This window comes from Podarcis cretensis (assembly GCF_951804945.1).
Source record: "Podarcis cretensis genome assembly, chromosome: 5".
NCBI classification, from domain to species: Eukaryota; Metazoa; Chordata; class Lepidosauria; order Squamata; family Lacertidae; genus Podarcis; species Podarcis cretensis.
The window spans coordinates 27340007-27355063 of NC_137174.1; positions in this window are offsets into that span (position 1 = coordinate 27340007).

Genomic DNA, 15057 nt, shown 5'->3' on the forward strand with positions numbered 1-15057 from the left:
GGCTAAGTAGGCTGAAGCCTAGGGCCTCTAAATCTAGGGGGCCTCGCCAGCCCTCCCGCTCCCCAGAGCCGCAGTCTCCCCTCTTCCAAAACTGCAAACCCAAGACTTCATGTGAGGGTAGGGCAACTCAGGCTTCTAGATCTAGGGGGCCTCACCAGCCTGCCTGCTCGCCAGTGCCACAGTCTCCCCTCTCCCAAAATTGTAAACCCAAGACTTGATGCAAGGGCAGGGAAACTCAGGCTCAGCAATTATGAGACTCAGGGCTAGCCAGTGGGGCCCAATTTGAAGCAGTGGGGCGCAACTTGATTTTTTTTTTTTTTTTTTTTTGGTAGGGCCCCAGTTCACAGCCAAAGTCTGCAATATCTTATAGATATAAATAAAATCCATCTAGATTGCCCTGGTGCAGGGGCCCCCTTAGGAGTGGCCCACAGGGCCTACTTTGGCCCAGTTGCTCCAGTTGCCCTAAGGTCATCCCTGATGAGACTATGCAGGGATTGGACTGACAAGTTCTGCACCTTCTAGGTCCCTGGTGTCACCATTCAGAGTACAAACTCAAGGACATGTTATGGAAATAAAGGGGGCACTTATTGGAAATTAGTTTTGCCACCTCTTCCCCCCCAAACCCCAAATCAGTGAGCCCAGCCACCTTTTATTCACAGTCGCATAAGCACTACACTACAGCATGGCCATAAACTTGTACATTCAACCGCTGAAATATACACCCAATATGTAGCAATGGAGATTTATGTTACTGCTTTATGAATGAACAATGTGTTTTATGAATGGATTCTGTATTTTGTGAATTACTTAAGAGCCACCAATAGGGAGCTCTAGAATCTGACAGCTAACCAATCAGGCACTACCAAACAGCTACCCCTATTGCCGAAAGCAGGTAACCAGCAGGGAATGCTTCAGCTCAGCCTTTGCACTGTTGACTGAACACCCCCTGCTGTGCAGATAATGGAAAAAGCTCCTAAATTGTATCCCTTCTGGCATCCTGGCCAACTCTATTACGCTGGTGTAAATCCTGCTGCATCAGAAACACAGAATAGCAGTAAATAAAATCCACTCATACGTCAGCAACTGATAAGACTTGTCAACCAGTTCTTCCAAAGTCTTCCTAAATTATAAAGCTCCAAAATACAGGCCAAAAGAGGGCAGGTCTGGGGAAAGCGAGGCATACAATTGGCAACACCAGTAAAAAGGTCCTGCTCCATGTAACTCCTGCCCTGTCATTTGACAGAGTGCCCACTTGTCCTCCTTCTTGACATGGAATGCTCTCTATTGGAGTCTCCAGGTCCAGTACAAAGACCACAAGAAGAGAGAGCAGGGACCTTGAAGTTCCCAACAGCTGTTAATCAAGCAAGCAAGCACGCAGGTCACCTTTGCCACAGTCAGGATGCTTATGTCCTGGCCAGGTCTGCACCCAAACTTGTTTCTGTACAATCTTGTTTGTCCTCAGTAACCAAAATTATATTATCAACATATACAAACAGAAAAGTTTGTATATTCCTTCATTTGCAAGGAATCGTAAAAAAGGGGGGCACTAACAAAAAAAAGTTCCAGGGTAGCACAGAAAGCAAACTAAAAATACTTTTGCAGCTCATCAGAACTATCCAGCAATATCAAGTTATAGGAAAACTGGTGCTATTAACAGTAATCCTTCTAGTTGCTTAATTGGTTCAGCAACTTCCATGCACATGACGTGTGTTGCTAATTATTTCCCCCAAGAGTTAAATGATAACTAATAATAACTAATCAGAGGCAGCTACAGGAGAGCTATGAGATTCAGGTGAGGGTCAGATGCCTTGTCAATCCCAGCAGGTATATAAGAGGACAACCCGGCCTGCCCACCATTCTCCTAAAGAGGAGAAGTCTAGCATGGAAGACTTGTGTATAGTACGCAGATCTGAAAGGGCCACAAAGGGTAAACCACCCAAAAGGTATGCTGAAGAGTTTGCTAAAACAGTCATAGCAGATACAGCTGCTGTTAGTAACTCAGAGAAGGTTTGGGAACCTTCAAGCTTCCAAGAGGTCCAAAGTTTAACCTCAGAGGATGCTGAGCCATGGTTAAATGCCATGAAGGTTGAACTTGATTCCTTAGAGAGGAACAAGACATGTGAACTAGTTCCAGGCATGCCCAGGCCACAAAAGGTTTACAAAGTTCAGTTATTGCAAAGGTTTTCCAGTGTTAATTTTATGCATTTTTAAAAATCAGCATGGTATTTAACAATAATATCTTATGTCCTTTAGAGAAGAAATTGTGAATTGTAGAATTTTAAATACCCGTCATCATCCTTGGCTTCACTCAGTTTTGTTTATAAAATGGGGATGGGAAGGGGCCTCACAAGTGGAGTAGCCTAGGGCCTCTCTTCATCTAAATCTGGCCCTGCTCAATAGTAGATCCATTGAAGTAAAGTCCATTGTTTCGAGAGGGTCGGCTCTGAGTATGACCAGTGATGAATATCACCCATGAACTGTATATGTAGCATCTGAAAAGAGAGGGTTTTAATATAGAAATACAAATCTTCCCAGGAATTGATTTTTAAATACAGTGGTGCCCCGCAAGATGAATGCTTCGCAAGACGGAAAACCCGCTAGACGAAAGGGTTTTCCGTTTTGGAGGTGCTTCGCAAAACGAATTTCCTATGGGCTTGCTTCGCAAGACAAAAATGTCTTGCGAGTTCCTGCGGGTTCCCCCCCTTTTTCTAAGGCGCTAAGCCGCTTATCAGCTGATCCGCTAAGCCGCTTAACAGCTGATCCGCTAAGCCGCTTATCAGCTGATCCGCTAAGCCGCTTATCAGCTGATCCGCTAAGCCGCTTATCAGCTGATCCGCTAAGCCGCTAATAGCGCTAAGCCGCTAAGCCGCTAATGGGCTTGTTTCGCAATACGAAAAAACCGCAAGACAAAGAGACTCGCGGAACGGATTCTTTTCGTCTTGCGAGGCACCACTGTATGTTCAAAACAACTATACAATATTTTGAATTAAATCCAGGATTGGATTTGCCACGGGGCAATGAAAACTTTGATCAAAGTTCACATGTTACAAGGGGAGACATGCAGAGAAAACTAATGCATTATCAAGCAAACCCTCTCAAATGATACATTTGAAACACACATTTAAACTAATGCTATAAAACGGGGTTGGCAAGGTTTATCTTGCCTGGGCCAGATCAGACCCATGGAGATCCCTCTGTGGGCTAGATTGCGAGCATGCCTGCAATTCACGGCATCTGTGTGTGTGCGCCTGTGATTTCCGGTGCCGCAGAAGTGAGTCCCCGTGCCGCACTGCGCCGGTTTAGTGCAGCGCGCGAGTGGGCAGCTCAGTTCGGGGGTGGCTTGTGGGCTGGTCAAACGACCTCTGTGGGCTGCTTCCGGCCCATGGGCCATAGGTTGGTGACCCCTGCTGTAAAATATGTAAAAAGCTGAATATTAAGGGGAATGAACGGGAAGTTATGGGAACCAAAAGGATTGCTAAATTCGCTTTATCTTTGAAGTGAAAATTCTGTGAGTGTGGACATAAATATTCAAGTTACTAGTAAATGCTTTAAAACATAAATAAATAAAATATACTAACCATAAGATGAATGGCACTATAACAAAAAAAACCTTGAAAATCATTTTTAAAATGCTTGTTGATCGTTATTATCAATCTAAAAATCCAACAGAGGGGGAAACACAGGAATATCTCAGTGCCTTAGCTATTTCTAACTGATGAACAAAGAGTTTCTTAATCAGGAATCCCTGGAGATGAAATCAAGCAGGCAATCACTAAGCTGACTGGCAATAAAATACCAGGCCCATGTGGCTTCAGTGAGATGTGTGTGTGTGTGTGTGTGTTTTAAAGTTATTTCCTCATTTACTGGGAAAGTGAACTAATACATGCAATATGCTGGTCATTTCACATCACAGTACTTCTAGTTGTATCTAAGATACTCAGAGTAGACCCATTGAAGTTAATAGCTAATTATTAACTTAAGACCCTCTGAAGCTTGGTTGGAAATCCAGCTTGGAAATCCCCTTGGTTGGGGATCATATCACCCAATTTCTCTTCTCAGTCAAGATCAAAAGTTATCTATATCCATTTTGATTCCCAGGCTAAATCAAATTGTTCCATCCATTGTAGACACACATCAGGTAGGCTTCACCCCAGGTTGCTCATTTTCTTCATGTTATTTATCATCATAGGAAAAAACAAACAATCAAACCCCAACACTGGTCACAGTAGATTCCCAGAAAGCAGTTGATTGTTTGGAATGGCAGCTCTTGCATAAATTATTGGGATTTCTCAAATGGGAAGTAAGTTTTGTAGGGGGATATCTTAACTATGGCAGTCTTCAAAGGCAATGGGGCTGAACAAATTCCTTGGACGCAACTTCATGGGACAAGGCAGAGCTGCTTTCCCTGCTGCTCTACCCCTTCTCTCTAGAGCAGGCATAGGCAAACTCAGCCCTCCAGGTGTTTTGAGACTACAATTCCCATCATCCCAATGAGCACCTTTTAAAACTGCATGCAGAAAATAATGCACCTATAATGCAAGATCTCATAGGGGAATTATCAGAGGAGGAGGAGAAGTTATATAGTTATGGAGCTTCAGTGGGAATCCACATAAACTATGTGAAGTCAGAATCTAGGCATATTAATATAAAACCAGATGTGCAAAATAAGCTGCATGCCATGAGGCATAGTAAAGGTAAAGGTAAAGGTAAAGGGACCCTTGACCATTAGGTCCAGTCACAGACGACTCTGGGGTTGCAGCGCTCATCTTGCTTTACTGGCTGAGGGAGCCAGTGTACAGCTTCTGGGTCATGTGGCCAGCATGACAAAGCCGCTTCTGGCGAACCAGAGCAGTTCACGGAAACACCGTTTACCTTCCCGCCGGAGCAGTACCTATTTATCTACTTGCACTTTGACGTGCTTTCGAACTGCTAGGTTGGCAGGAGCTGGGACTGAGCAATGGGAGCTCACCCCAACGCAGGGATTCGAACTGCCGACCTTCTGATCGGTATGCCCTAGGCTCTGTGGTTTAACCCACAGTACCACCCGTGTCCGCATAGTAATTTGTCCCAAATTATTCAGATATAGTGGCATATATGTTTCTAGAAACAACCTTGTATCAACCTAACTACACCCCAATGCTCACACAGGGACACGGGTGGCGCTGTGGGTAAAAGCCTCAGTGTCTAGGACTTGCCAATCGAAAGGTCAGCGGTTCGAATCCCCGCGGTGGGGTGCGCTCCCGTTGCTCGGTCCCAGCGCCTGCCAACCTAGCAGTTCGAAAGCACCCCCGGGTGCAAGTAGATAAATAGGTACTGCTTTATAGCAGGAAGGTAAACGGCGTTCCATGTGCTGTGCTGGCTCGCCAGATGCAGCTTTGTCACGCTGGCCACGTGACCCGGAAGTGTCTCCGGACAGCGCTGGCCCCCGGCCTCTTAAGTGAGATGGGCGCACAACCCTAGAGTCGGACATGACTGGCCCGTACAGGCAGGGGTACCTTTACCTTTACCTTAATGCTCACACACCACACCAAATACAGTTCATAAAGGTGTAGGGTTTCTGAATCTTTCTTTGCAATATGGCATACCTTTATTATATTTACAAACATTGTAGACTATGGACACCTTCCACCATATTCTTACTTTTGGCTCTTGAAATTTCCATGACGTTGAAATTCCAGTTTGAGATTTTACCACATTTTTATTTCTATATAAACGTCTCTCTTCTAGGTTAGGTAGCCTAACCAATTACAGTGGTACCTCGGGTTACAAACACCTCGGGTTACAGACTCCGCTAACCCAGAAGTAGTACCTCGTGTTAAGAACTTTACCACAGGATGAGAACAGAAATCGTGTGGCGGCAGCGTGGCCGCAGCGGGAGGCCCCATTAGCTAAAGTGGTTCCTCAGGTTAAGAACAGTTTCAGGTTAAGAACAGACCTCCAGAACGAATTAAGTTCGTAACCAGAGGTACCACTGTAGCTGGGTTTGCAATGATATTGCTACAAAGGCCATTACATGTATTTATGTTGACAGTGCTGTATTTGTATATTTGTATTCCTTATTGGGCTTTCAGTAAAAAGGTTTTTCTTCAAAAAATACTCTTGATGGAAGCCATGTGTGTAAATTACTAAGCACTGATGAGACAGCTGATCTTTCTGTGTGACATTATAGTGACAAACAGTGAAAAGGACGTCTGTGCCTCCTGAAATCCTGAGACTTGTGTGTGCTTCCAAATGTTTAAAGACCTTTTGCGGTTTGGAGGTGCTTGTTATTCAAATTAATGAAAATGGGCTCAACTTACAAGAATAAAAAGGCTTTTAAATGCTGATTAAAAATTAAATCAGCTGTCCGTTATCCCCAGGGGGTCTTGTTTTAAGAGCTGTAATTCAGCTGAAAGTCAAACAAGTAATCTTTTCAATGCAGATAATTCTCATGCTGGAAAGAATTTATTGAAATTGTTTCTCATTCCTGAAACGATCAAACTTCAAATGAAGAGGTGGTAGGGAAAGCAGATTTCTTCTTCTGAAGCTGTGTTGGAGGCCACAACTTAATTGTTACCAATTTGCGAAGGCTTTTCTACTATTTTGTCTGCTCTTGAATAGAAACAGATGAAATGTTTCATAAATGGGAGAATGAATATTCCTGGCTGATCAAGTTGATTATTTACTCCTGTGAAAAGACCGTGTAATTGACTATATTTTAGGAGCACGAAATAGATACACACATATATTTCTTGCAAATTCAATTCATAGCCAGGGAGTACAAGAAAGGAGACAGAAAATGTGACAGCCACAAGAAAACATTTGCCCCAAGATGAATGTGTTGCAATAATCTCTTGACTGTTTATATGGTCATAGTCAAGTGCATATGTCTTGTGACTCAGTAATAATGGTGCTTTTGGAACTGGACACAAGTCCCCAGGAAACATTTGTCAATTTCTGTTTGTCAGTGTTAAAGACACATTCATCCTTAAACAGGAGGCATTTTACTCGGCTTCAAACAAGCATCTGCCCTAGCCAATGATTGCACCTCCTTTTCAAACTCTGAAATCCTTGTACATCTTATGATGAAGAATATCATTGCCTTTTAGTGTGAGATTCATTCCTCTAAGACAAGTTTAAGGTATACACTTTCTATCCCAGAGCAAAGACAGATTGCAGCATGATTTGATGTGTCAGCTGGCATAGCAGCTGTGCTTTTTCTTCAGGGGGTACTCACTGGTACCCAGTACGACACCTCTTTCTGTTGTTGTTAAAAACTGTGGCACTTACTGTAAAAACTTCATGTTGAGTACCAACACCTATTTTCCTAGGGGAAAAAGCACTGCCTAGCAGTAGGAGAATAGCAGCACTATAATAGCTAAATGGGACAAAGCCACTTTGAACCAGTCAGATTAAAATGGCAACCCATCTGGGCTGCTTTTCTGATCCTCAAAGGGCAGCTTTTGTTCTATGTGCTAAGTAGAGGTGAACCACTGACACACTTATTTTATGATCCCGACAAGGAAATACTTTTAAAGCCTCTTGTTTCCTCCGAACAGAATCAGACATTTTTACAAATCTTATACTAGACTAGACATGATGGTGGCAAAAACACTTTTCAATGTGGACCTACCCCAGCTGCATGGAATGAGGAGAGTGAAGAGTGCACACTGCAATCAAGCAATTTCTGGTATTTGACACATGTGACATAGCTACATCACAGTGTCTCCAAAAACCTTTACATATCACTTGGGAAGGCAGGAGAACAAATGTCAGTGTACTGGAAGCAGCAAAGATCACCAGTGTCGAAGCAATGATTCTTCAACATCAACTTTGTTGGCCTGGTCATGTTGTTCGGATGCATGATTATTGTCTTCCAAAGCAACTACTCTGATCCCAACTTAAGAATGGAAAGTGAAATACCGTTGGGCAATAAAGGAGGATTAAAGACACTCTCAAGGCAAATCTAAAAAAAATGTAGTATAAAACACCAATAATTGAGAAACACTGGCTTGTGAGTTCTACAATTGGAAAATAGCTTCTACTAAAGGCGTCATGGATTTTAAAGAAGCATGAATTCAGGACGAAAGGGAGAAACGAGTTAAAAAGAGGGCACGTTTGGCAAACCCTCATTGTGATCACCTCCCACCCGGAAACCTATGTCCCCACTGTGGAAGGATGTGCGGATCCAGAATGTCACAGTCATTTATGGACACACACCGCTAAGACTGCATTCATGGAAGACTATCTTACTCGTCCACAAGTGATTGCCAAGAGAGACATCACAACTGGATTGTTGCATGTGACATCTATGGCCTAGAGTGTGGTGACCAGGGTCAGCCTACTCAGAGTAGGTGACATGCTGAAATAACTCCTGTGACTTCCAGTTGATTTCCAGACACAGTTTAAAGTGCTGGTGGTGTCCCAATGTGGACATTTCTCAAAATGCTCCTATGTACTCTTGACTCTAGCAATTAAGTACCCAAAGAGCAGCCCTGCATCAGCCTGAGAGGACACTTGGTCTTGGGATGCAGGCAGACATAATATTAGAGATGTCATGAGCAGGATAGCCAAGTAGCACTTTTTGTAGCTGGCATTTGCTGCAAAGTTGTAGAATCATTCCCACTCCCAACCCACCTCTAGCTGTATGCTGGAAAAAATACATTTCTATCACTCCTGGAATCCTTTCCAGGCATTTGATTTATGCAGCCTCAGTGCATGTAAGTAGAAGACATTGTGCTGACAGTCTTTGCCCCCTCAACCCTCAGGAATTCATGTCACTTTCTGAAACAAACCTATGCATTTCCAAATGTATACGCATAGGCAGCTCTCCATGCAATCAGGAACCCTTCACCACTGTAAAAATACCCTACTACTTTGCAGATCTTACACTCTGGACTTAGAGAGCAGTTTTGCAGTTCCCTGCCCTCCCCCAGCTTTTCACATCAGCATGGCTTCATTAGTGTCAAATTCTTTTCTGTTTGTGTGCACATCAGGTGGGGGCAGGGAGGTCAATGGAGCAGATATTATTTTACCCTGCGCAATAGTATTCACATTTTGGCTAGAGATGAGTTAGGAAAGGCTGAAGGACTCCGATCAGTGTGAAGCCAGTTTGAGAAACAATGTTCAGGATACATGTGCCTTTTTATAACGTTATGTGAACATGGATTAAATACCCCACACCAGAAAAGCAGGAAGAACATGGTAAACGAGAGTGTGAACACAGCTCTGTCTTAGAATAATACAATCATAGACTTGTAGAAATGGAAGGGTCCTCGAGGGTCATCTAGTCCAACCCCCCTCCAATGCAGGAGTCTTTTGCCCAATGTGGGTCTCAGGACCCTGAGATTAAGAGTCTCATGCTGTACCAATTGAGCCACCCCAGCTGGCCCTTAGTAATTCTTTAGGAAAAGGAATCACCTACTGTCGGTTCCTAAACTGAGAGTTTCTGTCCCTGCACTTTTTAAACTCTCTGGTTAGGAGGAGATAATTTTTATGAGGCATGTCAAACTGTTAGTTTCTCAGAAACGTTTCAGTGTTCCACCTAACAACAATATTCCAGCTGGGATCATTATTGTCAAAAGAAGCAGATTATGTTTATGATAAATTTAGACTGCTGAAAAGGACATAGCTACAGGAGTGGCATTTTGAATGGATTTCCTTCGAATTGGCACAAGACACAGTTTTGCACAATATTACTCACCATCTAGGCAGACAGTTGTTTTTTTTTAAAAAAAATCAGAACATTTTGTTGTTATTGTTGTTGTATGCACTTGCTGAAATGTTTTTCCACAGTCTGGGGGCACTGTTGTGCTTGCAAGTTTAAGAAAAGCTCTACTGTAGTTTGAAAGGAAGAGATTAAAGAGCAAAATACGAGAAGAAAAATATGTTATCTGTAAGCAGGTGCAATCTTGCTACAAAGACACCAATGCACAGCTACAACAGTATTCAGAGAACACTCTGAGGTAGAGAATGTGTTCCAGGATAGATTGAGCTTCCTTGGAAGCTTGTCGCAATGAGAAGATCAGAAATCCAGGACAAATGTCCTTGAAAAGCAGATTCTCTGTCCACTACTGATTTTCCCTTGCTATGCGCAACTGCAGAATGGTGCATTTTCAGGCATGTACTCAGTTCTCTAATTGTGATTTGGGATGCTTAAGGGATTCATTATTTGCAAATCCTAATGCAAACTGGCCCGATCTGTGTGAATCAGAAGGCAGTTGTCCTTCAGGCTTTGCACTGTTTTGCAATGCCTCAACTTCAAAAAGTAGTAAAATGACTGTGTTAGAACCAAATGCATTTAGAAATGCATATTTTCTAAGGCAATAGTTGCAGATTTAGGTTCAGAGACACAATGACATCAGGTGCTTTAAACCTGTTATATGCAAGTTTTTGACCTTCAAAGGAATGGCACCTGTGCCAGTGAACATTTGAGTGCCTGCTATGGAATCTCTGCACCTTACAAAGGATTCTGGGCCATTTTCTAAGGGATTCACTTTGTGCACTCGTGCAAATGTGCATTTGTTAGGTAGTCATCTACTCCTGCTCGCTTCCTTTTCCAACATCCTTCTTTCTGCATCAGTCTTTCCCTCCTACAGAATTCCTCTCCAAAGAACCACAATATCTCCACCTTGCCTGCCTCAATTTCCCTCTCCAAGTGGGAAAGTAACCAAACCATAACTAGACCTGAAGCTGGATTGAAATGGATCTACATAATGAATCTGGATCAGGGTTGTCAACCTGGTCCCTACCACCCACTAGTGGGCGTTTCAGGATTCTAGGTGGGCGGTAGGAGGTTCTACAACACAAGCTGAATCCTCCTTCCATCGAGCACTGGTGGGCGGTAAGGAAATTTTACCATCAAGAAAGATGCATTAGTGGGCAGTAGGTATAAAAAGGTTGACTACCCCTGATCTAGATAATCTGCCTCATCCAGGAACACCTGGAGCTGAGATTACTACCAGGGGTCAAGTGCATTGTGGAACATCATGCCATTTTATACTTTTTAAAAAATGATTTTATAAATTAAGAATTAACCAGGACTACTATGCTTTCTTTCTAAGGATGCCCTTTCAGATAGCAAGCTCTGGAAACCGTTCCTAGAATGAGATTAGTTTGACACAAACAAAATGCAGCTAACTCAGAATACTCTCCCGATGTAAAAATATAAAGGGTTTTCGCATCGGATATGTCAGAGAAATGAATGATCCTTTAGGAAAAAAAGAGAGAGGAAACTATTAATTCTATGCAGACATTCAGCGTACTGCACTGATTTCTGCCTGGCCAGCCAGTTTGCCCAGCATTCTTTCATGTAATCCTCAGGTAATTTACTCTGCAGGCATCCTACTCAAGACAGTCAGCTCAACCCAGCAGGGATGATGTGCATGCAGAAGTCGGCTTGTAAGCACACATTCCCTGCTGAATTGCACAATGCATGGGGGTGGGGGGGGTGGAATGGGCTCTTGACTCCACTCCCTGTGATGCCTCTCTGAACCCATTGCATTAGGAATTGAATGTGGTTAGAGCTTCCAACTTCGGTGGCTTCAGTCCCTGTCCAGGACAAACCTTTCTAGCCCTCTTTCCTCTCCATTCTTCACAGGAAAAGGAAAAGGTTGGATTCAGGGCTCCCCATCTCTTCCCAACAAGTGATCATTGCTGTCAGAGCTGAGAATGCCAGCTATCTATTGGATGGCTAGGCACATGTACGATACACCGTATTTTCCTGTCTATAAGACGCCCCCATGTATGATGCCCCCTATTTTGGGGGACTCCGAATTAAGAAAATGGGGAGATAACTATCTGGGTATAAGATGCCCCCCAATTTTGGACATTATTTTTTAAAGGAAAAAAACTAGTCTTATACACGGAAAAAATACGGTATATGCATGAGCAGAAGCAGCCAACTGCTTCATGTCCTTTGGTATAGATCAGGACCAGTAGAACGGCTTTCAAGGAAATGTAATATCAGCTTTGCTTATGTGTGGGCAATGAACAGTTCCCTTTGAATTCAGTGGAGCATGTGCCTCAGCAGTTAGACAGATGGTTGCTGACGGAGCCCTGAGCATGCAGGGGCTTCTACTTCTCTTGTATTAGAAACGAGATGTTCCACACATTCATGGGATTTCCCATTGCACGCATGAACTGTTGACCTTGAGACGCAGTAAGCCTCTACACTTTGAATTCTAGACATACAGTCAGAGTCACTATGACTCAGGGCAATGTCAGATGCTGAGGGAATTCACAGGACGGTCTTCACCCACAGAATAATTCTGGTCTGCAACTCGTGTACACACCAACAAATAAGTTTCTGTGCCATGGAGGTGTCCCAACACACAGTCTTACCTTACTCCTTGAGCATATCAGGCAGATGCTCCTCCTTTTAAATAAATTCATCTGAAATAGAATTTATTATTTTGTGCATATAGCTTTGTATCTTGCTGTACCCTTCTGTGAGTGGAAAGAGTCATTCCATTCACAGAGGTGTCTATGAACTAAGGGCAGCCAATTTCCCCTCCACTGGATCCAAAGCCCTTCTATAAACAGAACATGATTCAACTCACTTTCATCCATTTTCTTACCATTAACCAAACCAGTATTTTAGGAACATTTCCATAACAGAGTTAGGTGAGGTGCATTAGTGATGTCAAGGGTGCTAGCCATTGGACCCTAGGGGTTGGAATTGCATCCTTAGTTTGAAAAACCAAACAAAATGGGCACTTAGTGATCAAATTTCTCCCTAATGTTCGAATAAGCATATGTGTGTATGAAATTAAACTCTTTGAAAACTGTATCAGGCATATCAGTATATTCAAGCATTCTGGCAAAAGCTAGATTGGACCGCAGTATAGTCCAAGTATTAACTGCTACTATTATTTTTTAAACTGTTTTGGTCTCACTAGATAGCCATCTGCAAAAAGACTCACAGACTCAGAGGTTTGTTGTGAGTATGAATGACATGAAGAAGGAAGCATTACCAACAGAGCTTTAGGGATATGCAGGGCCATAAAATTAAATTTTAAAGCCTATCATGGAGAGATGAATATCTATTAACGTAGTACAGAGAAAGCATTTTCCAGGGCACATGTATAAAACGCTTCTGTAGTCAGGCCCCGTGAGAATGACTATCAGAAGGCAGAATGGAAGTTTATTTTATGCGGCTACATGTAAAATGTCATAAAGAGAGATTCTAATTTCACATTCTTTTCTTCACTCATTGCTTTATAGGCCTTCAGCCCTCCAGGGAGTGTGACAAATCCACATAATGTCTCCGAGTGCTGAAATTTGCATTTGCAACTTCAATATAGCTGAGAGATATGTATTAAAAAAAGGAAAAAAGAAACAAACCCACTATAGCCAGAGAGCTACATGTTAACTACACATTTAGGATGACTCAAAGCATACATTATTCTTTCCAAAGTGAATTTTAACTTAGTTTCCAGAAAGTGACTCCAGAGGAGCCATTTTCTATCTAGCACATCTGCAAGTGGGAAAAAGTGGCCTGAATAACATCCTCTGTGCCTTTTGGTCCATCCTTTCGACTCCACATTTCACCACAACCAGTATGGCTTGTGCCAGAGGCCAGCAGGGTCAGGCAACTGCCAAGGTCTAAGAATACTAAGGCAAAGGGCCAACACTGCCAACTTGGTCCTCATTTGGCATGGGGCCTAGCCAGCTTAGACCTAGATGGATGCCACGTTGGGGATGTGAGATCCTACCCTAGAAACCCTTGCAGTCAGAAAAGGAACTATGGCATGTAGAGGTATACCTAGGTTCTTGTGCCCTTGGCAAGGATCTCTATCAGTGGCATTAGCCCCCCCCCCAAAAAAAAACCCCCACTTTACTGCAATAGCCACATTAGAAATGACTACATTTTACATGACTCAAAGAGTCCAGAGTGAGGGCGTGGCGAGGAGGAAGGGTAAAAGAAGTCCATGTAAAAATGCAGATTTTGTGGAGTTTTTCAAATGTAAATTTTCATGTGTGCATATGTGGTTGCCCCCCCTTTTTTTAAACAGGAATGGAATAGACATATGAATGGACACAAATCAGAAATAGAAAGATCAGTCCATCCTAAGGGCATCCTCTTAGTTTGCAAGCACTATGCCCCTCCTATGGACCCCTCCCTATAAACTAAGTCACTGAAAGCTCCCCCCCTCCATATGTGGAGCTGGTCATGACAACCAGTGGAACTTTCAGTGCATTTTGGGGCAATAGCCAAATTCTTCCTTGTGCCATAAAACCCCCCACTGTTTCCCACCCCTTTCCTCTCTGCCCCCCAGCCAATCAATTCGAGTTCATTCATTCTCAGTATCAAAAATTGACTTAATCTCAAAAATTTGGGGTGGGGTGTGGGTGGAGACAGCTGGAAAATTACATCTTTGGTGTCATCAGGTTTGCTCGTCAGTCAACTTCAATATAAATTTCCAGCATTGTCTTGAAAGAATCCATAAGTGTGGTGCAAAGGTGGAAGAATGAATGGCTAAATGACAGTCTTTCAATCTGCAGGTGTCCACACAAAGATTTACTGCTGGTATCTTAGAGGATATGACAGGTTGTTATTTTCCCGAGAAAATCATTTGTCACATGCCAAATATAAAACTACAGCATGTCAATGTGACAGTGATAAGGATGGTGATGAAAGACGGCAGAGGGCAGGGGGACAGATCACAAAGACTTAAGCCATTTATCTCTTCAAGAATTGACTTACTTCAGGGCTCAGGCATCACAAACCAAATAATGGCAGAGAGGATGCTGAATCAGAGAACACCATAAGGAAAACCTAAAATAGCAACAAAGACCATTAAGAGCAAATAAGGATATAGCAGGTGTACTCACGTAAGAGTCAGAACAAATGACAGAAGTTATTAGAGGGTCAGGGAAGGTCAAAGCAGGACAAGACAAGGGGTGACTTTTTTTTAAGCGTGCTTGAAGCACAAGCAGATAGGTTGGAAATAAGCTTCTGTCTAAGCTATCAACTATCTCTTCCTGCTTCCTGTTACAAGGAATGCCGGGAGCGTAGACCCAAAAAAGCTTAAGTGGATGAGTCTGCTTTCGAAGGTAAGGCAGTGCTAAGGAGGA